Raw genomic sequence first — 24,152 nt, 5'->3', positions numbered from 1 at the left:
TTTTTGACTCAACATGACCCAGTTTCAAACTCGATCGAGATTTCTTTGGGACAAATCTTCTGACCAAGTTTCATGAAGATCGGACAATAAATGTGGCCTCTAGAGTGTTTACGAACAAATGTGGGCGGACGGACGACGGACAAAGACCAGTCACAAAAGCTCACCTGAGCAATCAGGTGAGCTAAAAACAAGAGCTGTCACCATAGGATGACATATGCCCCCTATAAACGCTTTGATAGAAGTTATAGCATTTTTCGAAACCTAAACGCAGATTTTAAAACCTAAACACGGACCCTAAGTTCAAGGTCAAGGCCACAGGGGTCAAAATTTGTGTGCGTATGGAAAGGCCTTGTCCATATAAACATGCATACCAAATATGAAGGTTATATCTCAAGGGACATAGAAGTTATGAGCATTTTTCAAAACCTAACCGCAGATTTCGAAACCTAAACACGGACCCTAACTTCAAGGTTAAGGTCAAAGGGATAAAAAATTGTGTGCGTATGGAACGGCCTTGTCCATATACACATGCATACCAAATATGAAGGTTATATCTCAAGGGACATAGAAGTTATGAGCATTTTTTGAAACCGAAACGCAGATTTTGAAACCTAAACGCGGACCCCAAGTTCAAGGTCAAGGTCACAGGGGTAAAAAATTGTGTGCGTAAGGAAAGGCCTTGTCCATAAACACATGCATACCAAATAAGAAGGTTATATCTCAAGGGACATAGAAGTTATGAGCATTTTTCGAAACCTAATTACAGATTTCGAAACCTAAACACGGACCCTAAGTTCAATGTCAAGGTCACAGGGGTAAAAATTTGTGTGCGTATGTAAAGGCCTTGTCCATATACACATGCATACCAAATATGAAGGTTATATCTCAAGGGACATAGAAGTTATGAGCATTTTTCAAAACCTAAACGCAGACTTCTAAACCTAAACGAGGACCCTAAGTTCAAGGTCAAGGTCACAGGGAAAAAAAAATGTGTGTGTATGGAAAGGCCTTGTCCATATACATATACATACCAAATATGAAGGCTATATCTCAAGGGACATAGAAGTTATGAGCATTTTTCGAAACCTAAACGCAGATTTTGAAACCTAAACGCGGACCCTATTTCAAGGTCAAGATCACAGGGGTAAAATTTTGTTGTGCGTATGGAAAGGCCTTGTCCATATACACATGCATACCAAATATGAAGGTTATATTTCAAGGGACATAGAAGTTATGAGCATTTTTCGAAACCTAAATGCAGATTTTAGATGGAAAGGCCTTGTCCATATACACATGCATACCAAATATGAAGGTTATATCTCAAGGGACATAGAAGTTTTGAGCATTTTTCGAAACCTAAACGCAGATTTCGAAACCTAAAAGCAGACCCTAAGTTCAAGATCAAGGTCACAGGGGTTAAAAATTGTGTGTGTATGGAAAGGCCTTGTCCATATACACATGCATACCAAATATGAAGGTTATATCTCAAGGGACATAAAAGTTATGTGCATTTTTCGAAACCTAAACGCAGATTCCGAAACCTAAACGCGGACCCTAAGTTCAAGGTCAAGGTCACAGGGGTAAAAAATTTTGTGCGTATAGAAAGGCATTGTCCATATACACATGCATACCAAATATGAAGGTTATATCTCAAGGGACATAGAAGTTATGAGCTTTTTTCGAAACCTAAACGCAGATTTTGAAACCTTAACGCGGACCCGAAGTTCAAGGTCAAGGTCACAGGGCTACAAATTTGTGTGCGTAAGGAAAGGCCTTGTCCATAAACACATGCATACCAAACATGAAGGTTATATCTCAAGGGACATAGAGGTTATGAGCATTTTTGGAAACCTAAATGCAAAGTGTGACGGAAAGAAGGACAAACGGACAGACAGATAGACGGACGGACGGACAGTCCGATCACTATATGCCCCCTTTTCTTCGAAAGGGGGCATAAAAACATCCAACTTCGAATAACTATTAACACATAAATGAAACACAACTACACTGTATTATTATGAAAACATTAATAATCAAAGGGGAGTAACTACTGTATTTTTAAATGCAATATTTAGAAGAGTTGTCTCACATGTTACATGACCTTAATTCATGATTGTTTGCAAGCCTTTTTACTATATAAATATAAGGAAAACTGCCACCTCCCCCTGGCAACCATGTTTTTCAACAGACCGGAACCATTTTCAAACTTAACTCAAGGATCTAGGAAACAAAAGTTCTGACAAAATTTCATGAACATTGGGCCAAAAATGTAACTTCTAAAGTGTTGACATGTTTTCACTATATACATATAGAGAAAAATGCCCAGCCCACTGGCAGCCATGTTTTTTCACCGATCTGGACCATTTTTTAACTCGTCCGAGAAATCAATAAAATCAATGTTTTGACCAATTTTCATGATGATTGGGCAAAAATTGTGACTTCCAGAGTGTTTACAAGGTTTCTTTATAGCCAAATAAGGAAAACTGCCCCGCCCACTGGCGGCCATGTTTTTCAACAGACCGGAACCACTTTTGAACTCAACCAACATATCATTAAGACAAACATTTTGACAAAGTTACATGAAGATTGGGCATGAAATGTGACTTCTACAGTGTTTAAAAGTTTTTTCTTTTTTTTGACCTAGTGACCTAGTTTTTGACCTGGCACAACCCAGTTTCAAACTCGACCGAGATTTCATTGGGAGGTCGCTTCTGACCATGTTTCATGAAGATCGGACAATAAATGTGGCCTCTAGAGTGTTTACGAACAAATGTTAACGGACAGATGGACGGACGGACGAACGTACGCCGGACAAAGACCGGTCACAAAAGCTCACCTGAGCAATCAGGTGAGCTTAAAAGTGAATTAGTTGTGTGTAACCACAAGCACCTTGCTCCATTAATTAAGGTTAAACAAATATAACAAGAGATTGCCAAGCAATATGGTCCCCTACTGGTGAAACTCCACCATTGTCAGAATTAAAAAATAATAATTATTTGTTGCCATAGCAACCAGAGTTCTTGACATAGGAACAAAATGAAATGACTTGCATAATCTGCATATTGCCATCTATCTATGTTTCAAGTTTCATGAAAGAATATGAAGAACTTTTAAAGTTATCGCAGGATCAAGAAAAGTGTGACGGACTGACTGACAGACAGACTGACAGACAGACGGAGTGCAAACCATAAGTCCCCTCCGGTTTCACCGGTAGGGGACAATAAAACATCATACATTGTATTTGATCAATCAGGTTACTTCAATTTACATTCACTAACCATTGCACCAACACAGTTCTGATGTTGATGATGGCCAACCTGAGTAAGTGTCTATTGAGGACCTATAACTCACCAGTCTGGATATCGGTTTATTTCACAATTACACAACTCTGTCCAAAAGTGAGAATTGAAGCTTAACATTTTCCAAAAACCCATGAGAACAAGGGCTGTTTGTAAAACAAGCATGCCCCCCATATGGGCTGTCAGTTGTAGTGGCAGCAATTGTGTGAATACGTTTTTTGTCACTGTGACCTTGACCTTTGACCTACTGGCCTGAAAATCAATAGGGGGTCATCTGCCAGTCATCATCAATCTACCTATGAAGTTTCATGATCCAAGGCGTAAGCATTCTTGAGTTATCATCCGGAAACCATTTTACTGTTTCGAGTCAGTGTGACCTTGACCTTTGACCTAGTGACCTGAAAATCAATAGGGGTCATCTGCCAGTCATGATCAATGTTCCTATGAAGTTTCATGATCCAAGGCGTAAGCATCATTAAGTTATCATCCGGAAATCATTTGACTCTTTCGAGTCACAGTGACCTTGACCTTTGACCTAGTGACCTGAAAATCAATAGGGGTCATCTGCCAGTCATGATTAATGTACCTATGAAGTTTCATGATCCTAGGCGTAACCATTCTTGACTTATCATCCAGAAACCATTTTACTGTTTCAAGTCACTGTGACCTTGACCTTTGACCTAGTGACCTGAAAATCAATAGGGGTCATCTGCCAGTCATGATCAATGTACCTATGAAGTTTTATGATCCTAGGCATAAGCATTCTTGAGTTATCATTCAGAAACCATTTTACTATTTCAAGTCACTGTGACCTTGACCTTTGACCTAGTGACCTGAAAATCAATAGGGGTCATCTGCCAGTAATCAATGTACCCATGAAGTTTCATGATCCTAGGCGTAAGCATTCTTGAGTTATCAACCGGAAACCATTTTACTATTTAGTCACTGTGACCTTGACCTTTGACCTAGTGACCTGAAAATCAATAAGGGTCATCTGCCAATCATGATCAATGTACCTTTGAAGTTTCATGATCCTAGGCCTAAGCGTTCTTGAGTTATCATCCTGAAACCATTTTACTATTTCGAGTCACTGTGACCTTGACCTTTGACCTAGTGACCTGAAAATCAATAGGGGTCATCTGCCAGTCATGATCAATGTACCTATGAAGTTTCATGATCCTAGGGGGGTAGTAGGCCTAAGCGTTCTTGAGTTATCATCCGGAAACCATCTGGTGGACGGACCGACCGACCTACCGACTGACCGACATGTGCAAAAGAATATACCCCCTCTTCTTCGAAGGGGGGCATAAAAATATATGTATGGGCTTGCAAAATTAAGTCCCAAGGAATTAAAAATATTCAAAATTTACAATTTGAAGATTTAATGACACAATTGTTCCCCAGTGCAGGGATTTTTGCACTATTTTCCCCAAAGGCAGATACTTTTCCCAAATGCAAAGAATATTGCTGGCCTTATAATGAATTGTACAAATTGTGGATATAATTAAAATCAGTAGAGGGTTAGTAAATTCTAGTAATTATTATAAGTTGTGATTTGGATTAAACTTAGTAAACCACAATAATGTCTTTGTCACATGCTAATATTAATGGCTGTTCTTTGGGATGATACGTCGATAATTCTGATCTTCTGCAAAGACTGCGTTTTAAATATGATTAATTATGTTTCTGTCAAGTTGATTATGCCATTTGTTTACCGAGATATATTAGAAAATCAGTTTTTGCAAATTTAAATATTTACTTAAGTAAAACAAATGTACACATTTAATCAACATATGTGATATGTGATATGGTGTGCTCACATAATAATGATATAAATTTAAAGTTTCATACACGTTAACGGTTCATGAAAATGTGTAAGTTTTTGAAATGGACAATTGCCAAGTATTCCGAATTAGAAAATAAGCTATCGTCTATCTCTGTTATTCTCTGCAAGCTTTATGTCGTGTCTAATCAACTAATCGTAATACATAGAGACTATCGAAAGTTGTTTTTTTATCAACTTTTTCTTTTGATGATTTCTCCACAAATGACATGCAATTTCATGTTTATGGTAACAGGTTTTGTGTTTGTTATGATGTTTTAGGTTGATTGAACTTGATTTTATGGATAATTATTTTACATGAAAAAAGGCCTTATCAGGAAGAACTTTAAGCTGTATGTATGAACTCATAAAAAGCATTCAAGACGAACTTAGTGAAGACAAGTACAATTCTTAATCCTCCCACTTTTTAAATGCATTATAACACTGATGATATAATAAACTTATCAAAGAAACTGACAGAAAAGCAATGTGAGGAGAACATTGCAGTCTGAACAATAATGTTTGAACCTTTTCTTACTGACAATTAATATATTAATGTATAAAACTGAAGTAAAATTTAAACAATCACGAGAAGACAAACAACTCACACTTTTTCCAAGACCTTTGTAACACCCTTAGCTCATTTCTGTGGACCAAGTCCTGAACATTGACTCACTAACCATACATAAAGTTGTACATGTCATTGCATCACCCATAATCATGCTACCCAGTTTCTTACTTTACTACTTATCACATTCACTGCACGCAGTTACATGTACATAAAGCACCGAATACTAGGTGATATATAACTAGACATGATTTATGATCACATATCATTCTTGCCAGTAATGATTGTAAAAGCATTCTACATGTAATTGTTTCAACTTTTGTATAAGACTAATGTTAAACTACCTGACCAAATCTTACATGTTTTCTTTCTGTTTCTAACACAGATTTTATGAATTTCAAAAAACATAAAATTTATTATCAAAATATTGAACACATAAAACAAAACATTGCAAAAATATCTTGGTGTTATTTTTTATTGATTAATTATTAGGATGTTTGAAATCAGTAATCATCTATAACATAAATGTACAATTAAATATTGCAGACTTTTGTTCTGCGACCACTAATAGGTCAACCTATAACATAAATGCTTCATACATGTACATATCTAATGCCTGCAAGCATTTGCAAATAGCACAATCTTCATGTTACAAAACAAAGTTTCATGCAACTGCAAGAGCAAAGGGTACAAGTGTTATGTTTCTGACAGGAGATAATTCAACAGAGAAAAGAGTTTTAAACAATATTAGTACTACTTGTTTGCAAAATTTGACATCCAGAACTACTTTCAAACAGGTACCAAGTTGTCAACAATATTACAGATGTTACAGTTGTTATGGTGGGGATTTCCATAATAATGTTGTGTTGCATCTGTAGTCGCTACAATAAAACTTTAGATTATTTAAACTTCAGCACTACCAGCGATATTTTTCCTTCTTTAAAAAGTACCAGAAAACTGCACTTTCCCAATCAGAAAAAATGCAAATTTTACAATTGCGGTAAAAAAAATCCCAATTGATAGTTTATTTTTTTAAATGCAACTTTTTTTTTTCATGCAACATTTACTTTGTTTTCCTATGCAGCTTAATTGCTTGAACCTAAGTATAATTATATAATATTGAGAACTTGACAACACTTACTTATCAATTTTAAAATACTTGGAGAAAAAAAATCAAATAACCCAATTTCCCAATATGATGACTGCATGACGCCAATTTTCCCAGTTTCAGGGTTCTTGGTGCTCAATTTTTACCAATTGGACTGGAAATGGTACTTTTCATGATTGGGCAAAAAAATTCGCAGACTAACCATTTACATGTTAAAGTTGTACAAGAGCTGGTATTTTTGTAATATAGTTTATGCCAGTGCCTTTAACCTTTGATCTTTTGATATCAAAATTGGCCCTCCCTCAAGACTAACCTGCATACTATTCAATATGATCCTAGGGGTTCTCTAGATATTATAGACAAACCATATTCATGATGTACCGGTAAGCCCCTGTGACTTTTACCTCAAAATAGTTTCCTCCCAAACCTTCCTGATATATGGTGCAAAAACAAATTATATGTTTATTATATATTTATATTAACTCCCCAACTCAAGACCAGATTTCAACTTTCAAGAAAATACACCACCTACACAAATGTTGACAAATTAGTATAAAACACTTACTGTTATGGCTCCACAATTAAAAACATTCTACAACCATGTTACATTCTACAACCATGTTAGTTATTTCACAGATTGTGATAAATAAGACTGCTTCATACTTCCATGAACTGTGAATGTAAACATCATGCTCTTTTATTGGACATTGGATCCTGGAAACATTGCCCCCATAAATGTGTGTCTTACTATGTGTATATGATATCACTGGTTTGTATATCATTCATTATATACTTTATCTCAATTAAACAAACATGGTATACACAAGTGCAATGAACTTGATATTTTAAGTATACGGATTAATATGAACTGAAAGAGGCACAAGTTTACAAAGAATAGTTCATATGCATGTGTGATTATATCAATTACTTTTGTCAATGTATGTTAATTCACCATGGAGAAGAAATACTATTATTAGACTGGGGAGTTTTTAACTCGGTGAACAAAAATATCAGAACACATGGCCCTAAATCTGTCAATTTTACTACAAAGATAGATTGCCAGACTATTTTTTTTATATAAATAAAATGTATGCTGAAAAAGTGGTCAAGTTGAATTAATGGGCAAATATACAAACTAATATATAATCTTTATTTCATTAATTGTGAATAATTTTAACTATAAAAAGGCTACACAAACTGATGTTATCTCATGTAAAATGATTGATAATACTGAAACTGCAGGCACTTGCAGGGCTTAACATTAACCTAAAAACCAACTTGCCCTACCGGGCAAGTACTTAGAAAATCTACTTGCCCTGAACGTAAAACCACTTGCCCAAACATGAAATATCAAATTAATTGTTAACTTCATATTTTTTTATAAAGATCAAAATGATACACCACGAAAGCTTTTTTATTTTTGCACATTTAACAAAATAATTACAGCAATTAAAGTCTAATTAAAATCTAAATTAAATGCACTTTGTTCTTTTTTGCACTTGCCTGGGCGGGCAACTAGTTATAAAATGACTTGCCCGGACCCAACTTTTACTTGCCAGAGGCAATAGGACAACCGTTAATGTTGAGCCCTGACTTGGAATTAACTGCTTCCCCCTCCACCCAGCTTTTTACCCCCTCCCCTCCCCCTCAATACCTCTCTCTCAAGTGTCCATTTGTTATACACAATAACAAAACAAAAGTGAGTCAAAATGTTTTATACTTATTTATAAGTTACTCTTTTTGTCATATCACTTTTTTGTTTAGTTATTGTCACATATTGTGTATAACGAATTGATAATTTTGAGGATTTTGAGAGAGGGTAGCAGATGGGGGAGTGGATAACAGCTCATGCCGAGTGCCTGCGCCTGAAAAAAGTTGCCACTATTACAATGATATGGAAAAGACAGCCAAACCAGTTGGAACTTGCTTGTTTCTGAGTTATTTGTGTAAAACTACATGTAATTACAAATTTCCAAATAATATCACTGACATAAGAATATAATGCTTTTTATGTAAATATATGAACTGCACTCTGAGAATATTAGGTCTAAGAAATATGTGTTAATTGTCTTCACACTGATTAGCCTGTGCAGTCCAAACTGAATATGCATGAAGGACACTTCTGGCCTAAACTAGATTTTCATTCAAAAGAGAAGGATCAAAGTCATAAAAATGGAGTTTAAAACAAAGCTTTTTTGACATAAATACAGAACTTCTTGAAATTGTATACACTTTTTCTCAATGATTTTATCAATATTAAATTTTTAATTAAGTTAGATAAATATTTATTGAATAAGAGAGGATGCACATTAGTTTGAACAAGATATGTGTTTGTCAGAAACACTACATGTATGTCCCCTTTTGCGCCGCTTTGAAGCTATATATTTGACCTTTGACCTTGAAGGATGACCTTGACCTTTCAACACTCAAAATGTGCAGCTCCATGACCATGAGATACACATGCATGCCAAATATCAAGTTGCTATCTTCAATATTGCAAAAGTTATTGCAAATGTTAAAGTTGGCACAAACAAAAACATAAACAAACTAACAGACAGGGCAAAAACAATATGTCCCCCACTATAGTGGTAAGGACATAAAAATAAAATGGCTATATATCTAGAGGAAATACTGTTGGTATGCACCTTTAACAGTTTGAAGCAGTGCTTAAGTATTAGTTCAATCAACAGAATAATACTCACACACACACACACACACAAATATCAACGCTAATTGATTGAAATTTATATTATAAGAGATAAATATTAAACAAGATGTGTTTGTGAAACACTATGTCCCCATATATGACGTTTGACTTTGAAGGATGACCTTGACCTTGACCCTTCACCACTCAAAATGTGCAGCTCCATGAGATACACATGCATGTCAAATATAAAATTGCTAGCTTCAATATTGCAGAAGTGACATTACATGAGCAATTTTGACCCATATATTTGACCTTGAAGGATGACCTTGACCTTTCTCCACTCAAAATGTGCAGCTCCATGAGATACACATGCATGCCAAATATCAAGTTGCTATCTTCAATATTGCAAAAGTACTCATAAAATGAGCAATTTTGGCCACACATATTTGACCTCTGACCTTGAAGGATGACCTTGACCTTTCACCACTCAAAATGTGCAGCTCCATGAGATACACATGCATGCCAAATATCAAGTTGCTATCTTGAATATTGAAATATTGCAAAAGTGTACATAAAATGAGCGATTTTGACCCATATGTTTGACCTTTGACCTTGAAGGATGACCTTGACCTTTCACCACTCAAAATGTGCAGCTCCATGAGATACATATGCATGCCAAATATCAAGTTGCTATCTTCAGTATTGCAAAAGTTATTGCAAATGTTAAAGTTGACGCAAACCAACAGACCAACAGACAGCGCAAAAACAATATGTCCCCCACTACTATAGTGGGGGACATAAAAACTTACCACTCTTTTTTCTTTATTTTGAATTGTTTTGACTAGTAAACAAGAAGGACAAAGGCCCTAAGTTGCTAACCTACATGTAAGACTTGGAACTGAACTGTTTTGATCAGCTTTTATGCTATTTCCAGTCCCAGTTTTTATTTTGGATTTATCATACTACAGTCCCATTTAAGAAATAATGGCAAATATTTCTTAAGAAATTATATTCTGATGAAGTTTCATGACTATTGGACAAAAAAATTATGACCTCTAGAGTGTTCAAACGCGTTTCCTTTCATTTGACATAGTGACCTTCTTTTAGATGATACGAGTATCTAACTCCCGTGTGATATCATAATATTATGGACAATTTTTTCAACAACTTTCATGAAGATTGGATGATATATATTGCCTCTAGAGTGTTCACCAGCTTTTCTTGAAATTTGACCTAGTGAGGTAGGGTTTTATTCTTCATGTCATAGTTTTAAAATCGCCTTAGATATCATTAGGACACAATCATGTTCTGATAGAGTCATACGGATTGGGAAATAAATGTTCACAAACTTTTTTCTTCAATTTGACCTACTGACATAGTTTTTGGCCCACATGACCCAGTTTCAAAGTTGGACGAGATATCGTTGAGAGATATGTTCTCACCAAAATTGATGTAGATTTGGCAATAAATGTGGCCTCCAAAGTTTTCCAAAGTTTTGTTCTTTTATCTAACTTAGATATTGACCCAATTAGACCTAGTCTCAAACTCTGAATAATTAATTGAAAATAATTAATGAAGAAACGACAAGGAATTTCTAGATATACATGTATCTTTATGAATTCAATCAAATATTAAATTAAAGGATCTATATTGGAGGAATCATGCATGGAAATAAAAGAATTAGTATGAGTAACTTATTTGTGAATTTTTTTCCTGCTATGATGCTAAATTAAGTCTATTATCATTCTTGTTTGGCTTTTCTTGGTATCTGTATTGCAAACACACATCATTAACACAAAATGAACTCCCACACACAAACAGACCAAATCAATGGTAAGAAACCACTCGAGCAATGTAACATCAGGGCTTTCCTTAGACCTCAAATCTCAAGAGTCAATGACTCTTGGGACCATATTTTCAAGGGTCAAAATCAAATTTGTATGAGTCATAATAATAATGCAAGATAGTCAATGATCTTTTGTACTTGAAGCAAATTACTGAGATATAATATATAAAAAACAACATATTTACAAATATCTTAACATTTATTTCTTATATTCCAGTCAATAAAAGGCACAATGTAAACATACATTGTGAGCATCGTGAAATAAATACGAAAAAAACACACGCACTGGTACTGACATAATATATATCAGGGGTGTCAATTGTCCCAAATTCGAAATCCGGAAAATTAAGCAGAGAGTCTGAGACCGTAAGATAAAGGAAATAGAGGGCATAGCCCCTCGAGCTCTAGCTAGCTTGTTATTTTTTATTGTCTATGTGCAATTTCTTGTGAGTACAATGCAAAATTTTATCAATCAGACCATCCGTAACACCGCATGTGTATTCGTAATTCTTTAAAAATGTTAAATAGAATGTTGAAAATAAATTAAAATCGACGAATCATACCGTATCCGAAAACGTCTGTCCGAAAACATGTTGAGATTCGTCGTTTGCACATTAAGCAAATACGCAATCAATATATGATTCGGTTGACACATTGTTTTAAAATATGATTTTGCCGTGCTTTACTTTGCTTATAGATAATTTATAGGTGGCGGACATTAGCAACGTTCGTAGAATGCCAATAGTACGGGTTTCGGAAAGTAGGGAATATGTTTCGTCAGGTACTGCTCATGTAACTGCTCAGTGCTAGCCGCTTACCATCAGAAATGAGAAATAAATACATCCGCCTTAAACTAACTCATCGGATTTACATTCATCTCAAAATCGACCCTGGACGGCTCAAGTCCGGGTTTAATTATTTGTTTATTTCATGTGCCATCTTCACCGAAGACGTGCGACAAACACGCCATTTTTCGATGCCGTCTCCAATGGTCAATTATTACAACTATGTTGTAATTAATTAGCACATGCAGCATCCAAATTTGTCACTTTGCCACACGGTCAGTTATACCGGTCCAATGGTTATTTTTAGCAACTCTGATGCAAAGCGTGTAATGTGACGATGTAGACAGTACATATGCCAGCATAACTTTCGCGCGTATTTGAACGTAGCAAACATGAAGTAAAATAGGGTTGGGTGTATTTAGCTTTGGAAATACATTCTGACATATTGTGGAAGTATTTCTCAAAATATGCTTTACAGTGTATTGTGGATATAGATGTTATTATTTTATATTGGATATTATTAAAACTGACGCAGGTGAGTCCATTCTGTTTTGGTGGGTTTAATACATGTCTTTTCCGCAAACAACTGATATCAAACGCTGTGATAAATAATGGAACGTTTATTACGCGTCATCGAACGCAGTGTTTTAATTGGTCATTACTAGATTTCTAAATGGGCCAAACACCGCCTACTAGGCAGACTTGTGCTTCAATGATTGGAAACATGTGAAAATGGTAAGCGTCTACTAAAAGAGATACTCCACCCCAAGCCAATTATCGCTTAGTCTTAACAACTTTTGATCTCGTTGACGCAAGTCGGTATATTACCCCGGTTCAAATGTGACGCAAGACGTAATTTTCTCAAGAGTCAAACAAGGGTCTTCTGTAATTTTCAAGCGTCAAAACCCGGGAGCTCGGGTCAAAGGAAAGCCCTGTAACATAATTTGCAAAAATTAACAACCCTCCTACAAAGTGGACATTAACAAATTAACTGCTTGTGCTTGGAAATGTTCTAGTGACTATTTTTCTATTACAGAATATCAAAAATTGAATGTGGTTTAGGCCAGGGTTGTGTTTTCCTCAGGATCTTTTTGTATGGCACTACGCCTTGCCGCCGTTCTGAAGCGCCACTTTGCCCTTTTCAGAAGCAAAAGCCACGCCTTTATTGATGACATCTCAATTGCCTCTTGACCACACTTTGCACATGTTAATCCCTATTTTCAAATCATCACAGTGTACATAACAGGCCATTTTATCTGTTAAGCGTGTTTTCCCAACAACCAGCACTAATTGCAGTCTTATCTGGGCTTTTTCTGATAGTACAGAGTGCAATAACAGTTTTTATACTGACTTATCTAAAAGACTGTTAAAATAAAGATACAGCAGGTTTGATTTTAAATTATATCATAGGAAGTGTCAATTCCAAATCTTTTGCGATATATAAATTTTGTAAAAATGAACTATAAAACATGTAACAGAAATTTAAGTATCTCGATGTTTTTTGCACTTCATATTTTTTATACAAAAAATCAATGTCCCCACTTTCCATGTGAATTATTTGACATTTTTATCAGGACCCAGAATCAACACAAGCACTGTTTATTTGAAGCTAGAGCAGTGTTTGTCACCATTTTGAGAATTGGGCCGGGTTCCTTTGGATTGGGAAAACTTGTGTTTTTTTTAACTAAAATTGTGAAATCAGCGTTGTTGTTGTTGTTAAGCTTAAAAATGCTTCAAAATTGAGAATTAAACTGTCTTCGGTATTATATTTAATGAGGTTGAACTTATATAAGCTGATGGGAAAAAATGTTGAGATCTAAAAAAAGGAGAGATCTCTTTTTTTGGTAACCTTGAAGAATCCACAGGCCTTGAAGAATCCACTCGACCGCTCGCATAGTCGAGTGAAGTTGACGGTCGGGCAAATAAAGTTTGTTAAATACTCGACCAACCGGGCAAGTGCTGTTCTTCAAGTTGAGAAATATAAATTCAGTTCCAGAACTGCCACATTGATACAAATTGCAATCAATTTTTCAAACAAACAAAAAATAGGTTTAGTACACAAAGAAACTGCACTTTCGTTTTGACAATGAAAAATGAAGTCACAGGCACAGTAAAAATAATTCTCGAAATCGGCTGCGCTCTTTTCGTAGGTGTCAGTGCTCTAAGCTAATCGATTAAAAGTGAAAACAAGAGGGCCTGAAAGGCCCAAAGTCGATCACCTGAGATAATAAGATATTATTGGGACAAATCTTCTGACAAAGTTTCACGAAGATCGGAAAATAAATGTGGCCTCTAGAGTGTTAACAAGGTTTTACTATAGCCATATAAGGAAAAATGCCCCGCCCCCTGGCAGCCATGTTTTTCAAAAACCGGCATCATTTTTTATTCATCCAAGATATTATCCGGATGAATCTTCTGACCAAGTTTCATGAAGATCGGACAGTAAATGTGGCCTCTAGAGTGTTAACAAGATTTTACTATAGCCATATAAGGAAAAATGCCCCGCCCCTTGGAAGCCATTTTTTTCAAGCAAACATAATCATTTTCAAACTCATCAAAGATCATTGAGACCAATCTTCTGACCAAATTTCATGAAGATTTGACAATAAATGTGGCCTCTAGAGTGTTACCAAGGTTTTACTATAGCCATATATAGCCATAATAGGAAAAATGCCCAGCCCCTGGTGGCCATGTTTTTAAAGCAACCAAAACCATTTTCAAACTCATCTAAGATATCATTGGGACAAATCTTCTGACCAAGTTTCATGATGATCGGAAATAAATCATTAAATGTGACCTCTAGAGTGTTAACAAGGTTTTACTATAGCCATATAAGGCAAATAACCCCGACCCTGTGGTGGCCATGTTTTTCAACCAACCGGCAGGAAAAATGCCCCGCCCCTTGGCAGCCATGTTTTTCAAGCAAAGGTTACCAATTTTGAACTCATCAAAGATACATTTGTATCAGTGGGACAAATCTTCTGAGCAAGTTTCATAAAGATCAGAAAATAAATGTGGCCTCCAGAGTGTTAACAAGGTTTTCCTATAGCCATATAAGGAAAAACGCCCCGCCCCCTGGCTGCCATGTTTTCCAACCAACCGGCATCATTTTCGAACTCGTCCAAGATATTATTGGGATGAATCTTCTGACCAAGTTTCATGAAGATCAGACAATAAATGTGGCCTATAGAGTGTTAACAAGATTTTACTATAGCCATATATAGCCATATAAGGAAAAATGCCCCGCCCCTTGGCAGCCATGTTTTTCAAGCAAACGTAACCATTTTCGTACTCATCCAAGATATCATTGAAACCAATCTTCTGATCAAATTTCAGGAAGATTGGACAATAAATGTGGCCTCTAGAGAGTGAACAAGGTAAATGTTGACGTCGCACAACGCAGGACAAACGAACAACAGACAAAAGGCGATCAATCGATCACAAAAGCTCATCATGGGCATGTTGTGCCCAGGTGAGCTAAAAAACAGTTAAATATATTGGTCATTCCGTGAAGAATAAAATTTTATTTTAATGTATATATCAATAAAAAAAAAATACATATCTCGTTAATAATAATATTCTTAAATTTAATTAAAAATAAACAGAAATAAGAGATGTGTTTTTCAGAAACACAATGCCCCCCTAATGCGCCGCTTTGATTATTATTTTTTACCTTTGACCTTGAAGGATGCCCTTGACCTTGACCTTTCACCACTAAAAATGTGCAGCTCCATGAGATACACATGCATGCCAAACATCAAGTTGCTACGTTCAATACTGCAAAAGTTATGAAGAAGGTTAAAGTTTTGGGACACACGGAAACATACAATGACAGACAGGCCAAAAACAATATACCCCCGATCTTTCGATCTGGGGGCATAAAAATAATTATTAATAAACAGAATAATTCGTGATCAGAAGCCTTAGCCAAAATTTACCATATTGTTACCATTTGTCAATCAAGCGTGTCTTTCAGTGTTCGTCTGAAATATTAAAACTCAGCATGGAAAAAGGGTTCTATTTTAAAATATCTGCAAGGTGGTGGAGACAGGGAACAGAAAGAAAGGTCATCAAAACGAGAAGCGGAAAGTACATGTATTGAGAAAAGGAAACAGGTGCAGAAGACATTCTGGTTAATCATAACTATTAAATATAGATATTTTTTTTTTTTAATGCAGGGCGAGTAGAATAAAGTGATGGGCGAGTGGATTGTCAGGCCTACTCGCCCTGCAGGGGGAGTGGCTCTGGAAAAATTCTTCAAGGCCTGCTTCAATTGGGACTTTGTAGGTCCCATTTGAGAAAAATATACACGTTTTCCAATTGGAAATGAGGCCAAATAGCCCACCTGATTTTGAATGAAAATAACACACTGTAGAGTTTGTAAACATTGGGGACGTGTGCATTACAATACCAAATTGCTTTTTGAATGCCAAATCTAATTATGCTCATTTAAGAATTCAACATAACATTTACAGTTGTATGTAATAAATTCTATGAAAGTTTGATAACTGCTTAATGTGTTAAAGCAAATATTTTGACAAGATTATACATGAAATGCACAATTTATTTGATCATAACACCCAGTTGCCTTCATCAGTCTTTTAAGAAACTGGCCATGATTTTATCATGAAAAAGTAGACTGTTTAGGGACCGATTGGCGATTAGTATTAGTGTGGTAGGTGCATGTATAACAAGGACAGACAGGGCCCTCAATCTATCAAATCTGCCGCCGAATTTCGGCGGCAGTCCCCCATCTGAAAAGTATACTTTTTTCCCCTTTAGGGGGGCAAAATTCCCCCTAAAAAAAAATTATTTTTTTTTATAGAAAGATGTGTCTCATGATTATTATATCTCAATTCTATTTCAATTTAATCTTTGCAAACATACTAAATTATGAAAAATGCAATGAATATAGTGCAAACATGTACAAATGTAATAATGAGAGAGTAAGTAAAAAAATCCCCAAAAAAGGGAAATGCCGCGAAAATTCCCCCTCCTAAGGGCTGCGGACCCCTTCCCCCAAAGTAGTGTGAGGGCCCTGACAGAACATCAAACTGCCACATAAACACTGAAATTAACAAACAAATGCAGACATCAGAACCTGCATCCATTAACCCATGACCCATAAGATATTGTCATTTTTAATCACACATTTAAAGTTAAAATTCCTTCAATGCAGAATTTACATGTATCTGTAACGTAATCCACATAGTTTAGTGACATTTATTATTAATAGTTTTTCTAATCCGCACACTTTTGTGACATTTATCATTCATAGTTTTTCCTGTCAAAATAACTATAATATGTGAATTTGGTCAGTAAGCATGATTAGAGCATAGATTAGATAATAAGACTGATGTTATATGTATATTACAACGACGGCAAAAAGAAGTTCAATATAACGATGTGAAGCTAACTACTCTTCTGTGACTGTGTTAATTAAGTGCCATTTTGTATTAATGCATGATACACTCATTTTTATACCACATTCAGCATACAAGACCAACAATTTATGTTGCTTGGTGATCGTTAATAAATAAATTCGTCCTAGCCCAATACATCAACAAAAAAGTAGGCTAATAGCTTGCGGCATGCACACTTCTTAAGTATCTTTGACTGAAATTGATTTTAACACGAAGCTGGAACATTAGCATTAACACAAGTAGCTTAATATGCGCAAAATGCCAAACTTGATTTGCGTCTGTCATTACTGACAACCGCAGCCGATGTCTCAATCCAAAAATACTCAAATAGACGAGTTAATTGTTATTGTTTACATTCGGGATTTTCCGCGCATGCGCACTGACTGGTTGGCAAAAACACTGGTTACAGTCACGTAAAACATGTATAAAGGGCTTTTGTTTAGTCAATTAAACGATAAAAAATCCGAAATAAACATTACAAGTCTTAAACAATAGTGCAAATATATCATATTTAGTACTAATAAATGTATCATCATATATATAATTTCCTCTTTATAAAAATACAAATTAGTTATTAGTATCAGAGTAAACGTGGTCGGAAGACTAAATACTGACAATACCACACAACAAAACAATACATTAGCCGTATTCTTTTTTATAGTAAGACTTTAAAAAATGATATTTCAAAACTTATAAAACATATATTAATTTGATTATAACTATAAACGGTGTGGATATTGTTATTGCTCATCAGCGACCGAAAGTGTTTTATAAGAGGCGCATTTAATCAATTATAAAACAAAGCCATAAAAAACGGAATACATTAACAATCGTTAAATGTTGTTGTAATTTTCTTTTCCATAGAATGAATTTTCGTTTCGTTTTCATTGAATAACAATATTAATACATTTTAATATACAAATGAAAATAAAACCTGCATCTTGTGCAAATTGAACTGTCTTTGCATGTATATTGAAATCTCTTAACAAGTAATAAGGAGTGATACATTTAACAATCTAGCATTTTATGATAAATATATGTATTTATTTAATTTATTTTACGCAAATACTGTTTATCCATTGTGATTGCTTGTTTTCATGATGGGTGTTACGTGCAATGCAAGAACGTATAATCTTTACACTAAATTGACGAGTTTACATTTGCCGGTACCCGCGGTAAATACATCAATTGTGTAGCAGTAAAATTGAACAATATTTTAACTTTAAAGACATAAAGCACTGTATTATTATGATTAAACTGGCTAACAAATAAATACACATGTTCCTGTTAATCCGTTTCGGACAAATATCTTCTTTTTTTAATATGTTAAATTATTTATTAAAGCAAATGTTACGTATTTTGGCTTTAATATTTGGCTTGCTCAATATGACTGCTCAATATGCCAAGAGATGACATGGAAGTATCATAAAGTCTGCCACATGTGGTCTATGCAAGGACCCAATTAAAGTATAGGTCCCTATGTTTATGACGCCGGCATGTTTTCTGTGTAATTGTCTGGGCAGTCTCCGATCATAACGAGATAATATGCTTGTGACGAACAACGGTTCAATTAAACACCAGGTTAGAAATGCTGAAACAAGTGTCAAAATTGGTGTGCACAATTAAATAAAACAATTAGATTTATGAATTTATTTGTTGTGTAACAAGGTAAGTTTGTACAGATATATTAAGATTAAAATCAGTTACTATATGTTGCGAACAAAAAGCGATCTACTTGTTGTTTGTTTCCATCCTTATTTGTGTTCTTTCATTAAATTTAATTTATTCTAAACGAATTTACATTTCTGAAATTTTGTATCTAAAATGGACGTGAAAATGCGGTTAGTAGAGATTTTTGTGGTAACCACATACCGAGCTCGTAGATAGTGTACGTTCCACTCCAGAGCTCGTTTTTAGTAAAAACAAATAATAACAACAATATAATCGTTCAAAAAAAATGAATTTCCACGCATGCTTATGTTTTATTCAGACATAAATAGTAAAATTATATTTGATACAGTTCATGATTATCAGTAAAAACGATGATAATGTCAACCTTCTCTATATGCGCTTATATCAATTCCACCTCTTTTTGCCAACCAGTGGGCGTAGTCTTAACTTTGCAAGTGCGTGTGACGTCACGCGTTAACTCGTCTATAGGTCAACCGCACATTTTTCTACTAAGTTTGGTTTCATAATCATAAAGCTTTCATTAAAGGCAAAAGCCTCCCATCGGATTGGCCTTGGTAATAAACATATATAGACATATTAATGACTTACATGTTAAAATGCAAACTGCTTTTAACTCCGAAATCAATGTTCAGCACCGCTGCACTGATGTCAGCATTCTGTCCTAGTTCAGCGGCTTACTTGTAACCTACTTTTCGGCCAATTGTAATGTACATGAGGCGACACCGGAAGTAAACAAATGCGTTGAATTGCCTGGTTCCCATTTGAGTACTGTTCGATTCGTTCTTAAACATTTCGTAACAGTGAGTCACCATTGAATTAGATAAACAAGCTTATGCGTGATTTTTTGTACATTTAGTAAAAGTTCTGTTAAGATCTGCTACATAATGTACCGTATGTTGATAAATATCAAAACGAACACATATACTATTAAACAGTTAACAAAAAGGGACATTTTACCTTTTTGATATGTTAACTTGATCAGTTATAGCTTAATAAAATATGCGTAAACATCTGTTAATTACTTTTAAATTAGATTAAACAAGAAATATCTTTTTAAAAAGATATACGGCGTTGATTGTGGTTGGTGTTTATGAACGATCAAAAGTTATATCCTTGACATCAAAAATAGCGAATGCCTTTTCTGCGCATTTCGATCTTAGCTGCATCACACGCAAATTAATTACGGGGTGTTTCGCCCGATTTCTTTGATTATTTTGCTTTATAAGATATAATTACACATATATCTATATTAACCTAATAGAAAAACACAAGAAGCATGAAAATAAATGAAAGCATATAGCTCAGCCGGCACAACTCGAATCTTATTTGATTCAATTATTAACAGTATCGTGAATCATCGTGCTCATGCTTAATTAATTTGTCTAAATGGATAAATATTTCTAATTAAATTAATCAAAATTGGTCCTTATCATGCAATTGTTGAAAATACTTAAAAAAATATGATTGACATACCATGATAATATCGCCGAAGATCTTTATTAAGAATCTTCTGATCGAAATAAACTTAAAGGGCACATATTGTGTGTGTGTATTCCAGAGTTTAGTTACAGGTCCTGCGTGCCCCTTCACGGAGTCATTTTAGCTAGACCTGCCCCTGTGACCTTTCAGGGGAAAAACTAATTTTGAGCCAAAGTAGGTAAAATTTATCCCGGCTGCCCGGGTATTCGCCAAAAAAATAATTTGGATCCAAATAGACCAGTGCACGGTGGCCAATGAGACCGTAATGTGCACTGGTAGACAATTTCAAGACAATTCATGTCTGGATGCCCCGCCCTCCAGGGGACAAGGCTACTCCGCAAAGGGAGTGCTGACAATCTTCAAGAGATCTTCTTCCCGCTCCTAGCTCCCAGCTCTGCCTTTATGGCCGCTCTAGACGTCACCGGCCGTCGTCTCGTACCCCGAGGCGGTTTCCCCAGTGAATTGAGCGTACTGAGTACCGCCGCCCCGGGTCCCTTCTCTAAGGTCACCCCCTCAATGTTCTGGTCGTCGCCCCCAGGTCCGCCCCGTATGTCATCAACACTGGTAAGCTCGCTGTCCCGTTGTTCCCGTCAATCTTCAGACGGAACCTCTGCAAGGTCCGGACAAGCGAACTCTCGACGATAAACAGCGGTTGATAAGACCGCTGCATCTTGGAGAAGACGGTGAACCTAGCAGTGTAGAAGACGTCCGGCTCGAGGCTGGCGGACTCAGCTGGATTAGCAGAGCCGCCCGCAGAAGTTCCCCTCTATAAGGAAATATGTACAGGTGAGAGAATCTTCTGCGGGTGACTCTCGCCTCGGTGGCGACGCGCACGCTCCAGCTGCTGACCGAGGGGCACATATTGTTTACGCAATAGCGTTTATATAACGATTTCTGTAACTGACCGCAAACTGACCTTGATACCTTGAGGGTTGGAATGCAATGCATTAAAGTGAGGTAACAATTCCACTGATGGAACAACGGCTTGCTTAAAGCTTTAAACATTTACGTGTTTAACGGTCAATTTCGAAAACAATTTTAAATATTTTCGTTAAAGTGAATATCAGGTTACTAAACAACAATACTTATATAATCTAAAATTTATGAGTGCACAGAATGCAATATCGTAGTAATTACCAAATATGAGAACACAGCCTTTAAAGCCACACACATTGAAATAAAATACTTGTTAATCAATACATATAGATGCAATTTGAAAGTGTGCAAAACTGCCATTAAATCTATAGCCTAGTTAGCAAGTAATTTATTATTTTTCAAACGGCACCGCTTTTAAAACCGAAAGTAGGATTTTTATACATATACGGCAATTTCGACAAACGCGATTATTTTTAAGTTTTAAAGCGCAAAAAAGACGGATTTCTACCTTGTACGGTTGATGCTACCTTGTAACCTCCAGATATATTCTAATTCGAATAGATGAAATTCAATCTATAGCCTAGTTAGCAAGTTATTTATTATTTTCCCAACAGTAACGCTTTTAAAACTGAATGTAAAATTTCTTGACGTATACGTCTTTTTCGACAAACGCGATTATTTTTAAGTTTTAAAGCGCAAAAGGCGGATTTCTACCTTGTAACCATCATATATATTCTAATTGGCATAAATAAAATGTGTTTCTTATTTATACTTAAATATACTATGCTGTGTGGCTTTAAGTACAAATGCTGACATTCTTATAATATAAAGGGGCACACATTCTGTATTGATGTCGAGAATTGAGTGTGCAACTGCTCTATCTCTCAAACCTTATCATTAGAGATACATTGTTTCATGCTGAATACGCAGAAAACATCGTTGTGAAACAAACTGTATTATTATTATCATTATTATTATTATTATTATTATTATTATTATTATTATTATTATTATTATTAGTATACCGAATTTATATTGCGCCCTTTTCATACAAGAGTGCACGTTCAAAAAGGCTTTATATAAGAACATTTGACGTATCGCAGATACGAATACATTTTCAACACTGTTGAGAGAAATCGATCAAAGCTACTCAATTATACTATAAAACTACTCTATTATACTTATACCGTAAGTTCTACGTAAAAACATGCACAGTAACCATAGATAAGAAAAATCAACAAGACACTATACAAAAAACTACTCTATGTGTATAGCTATAGGACAATTAATGAAACAATAAAATCTAAAACTTAAACTATAAGTACTATGGGGAAAAAACATTCACAGTAACCATAGATTAGAAAGATCAGCAAGACAAAACAGAACAGAGACAAGGGAAGCGTCAGGTTACCATTACCACGAGTCCACAAACCCCCAAAGGAATAATTATGCTTCCTTGAAAAGGGTTAATTCCGGGTCATGCTGATTTAAACAAGGGTAACGTCATGTATCCATTTTCATACCCTATATTTCCCAAGAAAAGAAAGTCGATGGAATAAGATATTATTGTTAATGTGACATTTGTTTTTAGATGACGTTTTCTACTGCGAAAAGTTTCAGGCCTACCGGCGGGAAATTTTATATTCAAAGTGATTGGTCGCTAACAAAGGTCAGACTAAGGTGAAACGCTGGCGTATACAGCTATGCCGAAAAATTATTGCTGTGTATCATAAATTCTGTTTAAGATGGTCTTATATACGCATTTTCAAAATTATGACGGTTCTAAATTCAAAAATGTTGCTTTTATTTTCAATGCTATATTACTGACCTTAAGATGCGTTTGTAATTGTATCCGAAAACGTAAATGTTCATGTACGCGAATAAATGATACATATTTAGCATGTATTTTGCAGTGGCGTAGCCATCAGAGGCGTAGCTGGGCTGATTTTCAGTGTTTGCAAACGGCATACTAGGGGGTCCAGGCATGCTCTCCCGGCAAATTTTTTATCTCTACGAAGCCGTATGAACATTCTAGAGAGGTTTTAGACAATATTTTAGTGCAAAATATGGCGTGATAAATTCGGATATGATACCATTTGTCTTCGATTTAATAACATGTGATTTTCCTTTAAGATTTTTATTCCAGAATTTTGTCATAGGACATAACAATTTTGGATGAAAGTAACTAAAGCTTAATTTGTATTGTTAAAACACAAATACAAGAGACATAATTTAGCAAAATATCCATATTTTAGATAGCAAATATGTCTATCATATTTACTCGATAACTCTAGTCACTTACATCTCGTCTTGTATTCTCTACCTATAGCAAAATACTTTTAAAAACAATATACGTAAACTGTATACATTCGAATAAATGCAAGGTCTCTTGTATTGCGTGCATTACATTACACACGAAATAAAAGGGCCAAACGGCGCTCCTTTCGTCTGGCAAATACGTCAACGACCTCTTCAAGATCGATCTCTCGCTCTCGGTGTATATTCAACAGGGCAAGACCGGACATGCAATCCGTTCCCATGGTGTTACGGAGGCATGTCTTCACCCGTCTCATTGTTCTACTACCCATCTCTTCTGTGCCCACGGCG

General features: G+C 35.5%; 1 protein-coding gene across 5 annotated transcripts in view; it reads right to left on the bottom strand.

Annotated features, from left to right (window-relative positions):
• LOC127878219 (galanin receptor type 1-like) overlaps positions 1 to 24,152 on the bottom strand; it is a 62,282-nt gene that overhangs the window by 22,815 nt on the left and 15,315 nt on the right. For 2 of the 5 annotated variants that reach the window (XR_008048770.1, XM_052424735.1), the window contains exon 1: positions 19,779 to 19,955. The exons of 1 other annotated variant lie outside the window; for it this stretch is intronic. The gene's annotated coding sequence lies outside the window, so the exon portion shown is untranslated. Of the gene's footprint in view, positions 1 to 5,729; positions 5,863 to 7,362; positions 7,534 to 19,778; positions 19,956 to 24,152 lie in introns of those variants that run through there. 2 more of the 5 variants (XM_052424736.1, XM_052424738.1) reach the window with 2 other exon arrangements.

This window comes from Dreissena polymorpha, chromosome 4 (genome assembly GCF_020536995.1).
Source record: "Dreissena polymorpha isolate Duluth1 chromosome 4, UMN_Dpol_1.0, whole genome shotgun sequence".
NCBI lineage: Eukaryota > Metazoa > Mollusca > Bivalvia > Myida > Dreissenidae > Dreissena > Dreissena polymorpha.
The sequence above is the reverse complement of the archived record's forward strand: the minus strand, read 5'-3'. Positions and strand labels throughout refer to the sequence as shown.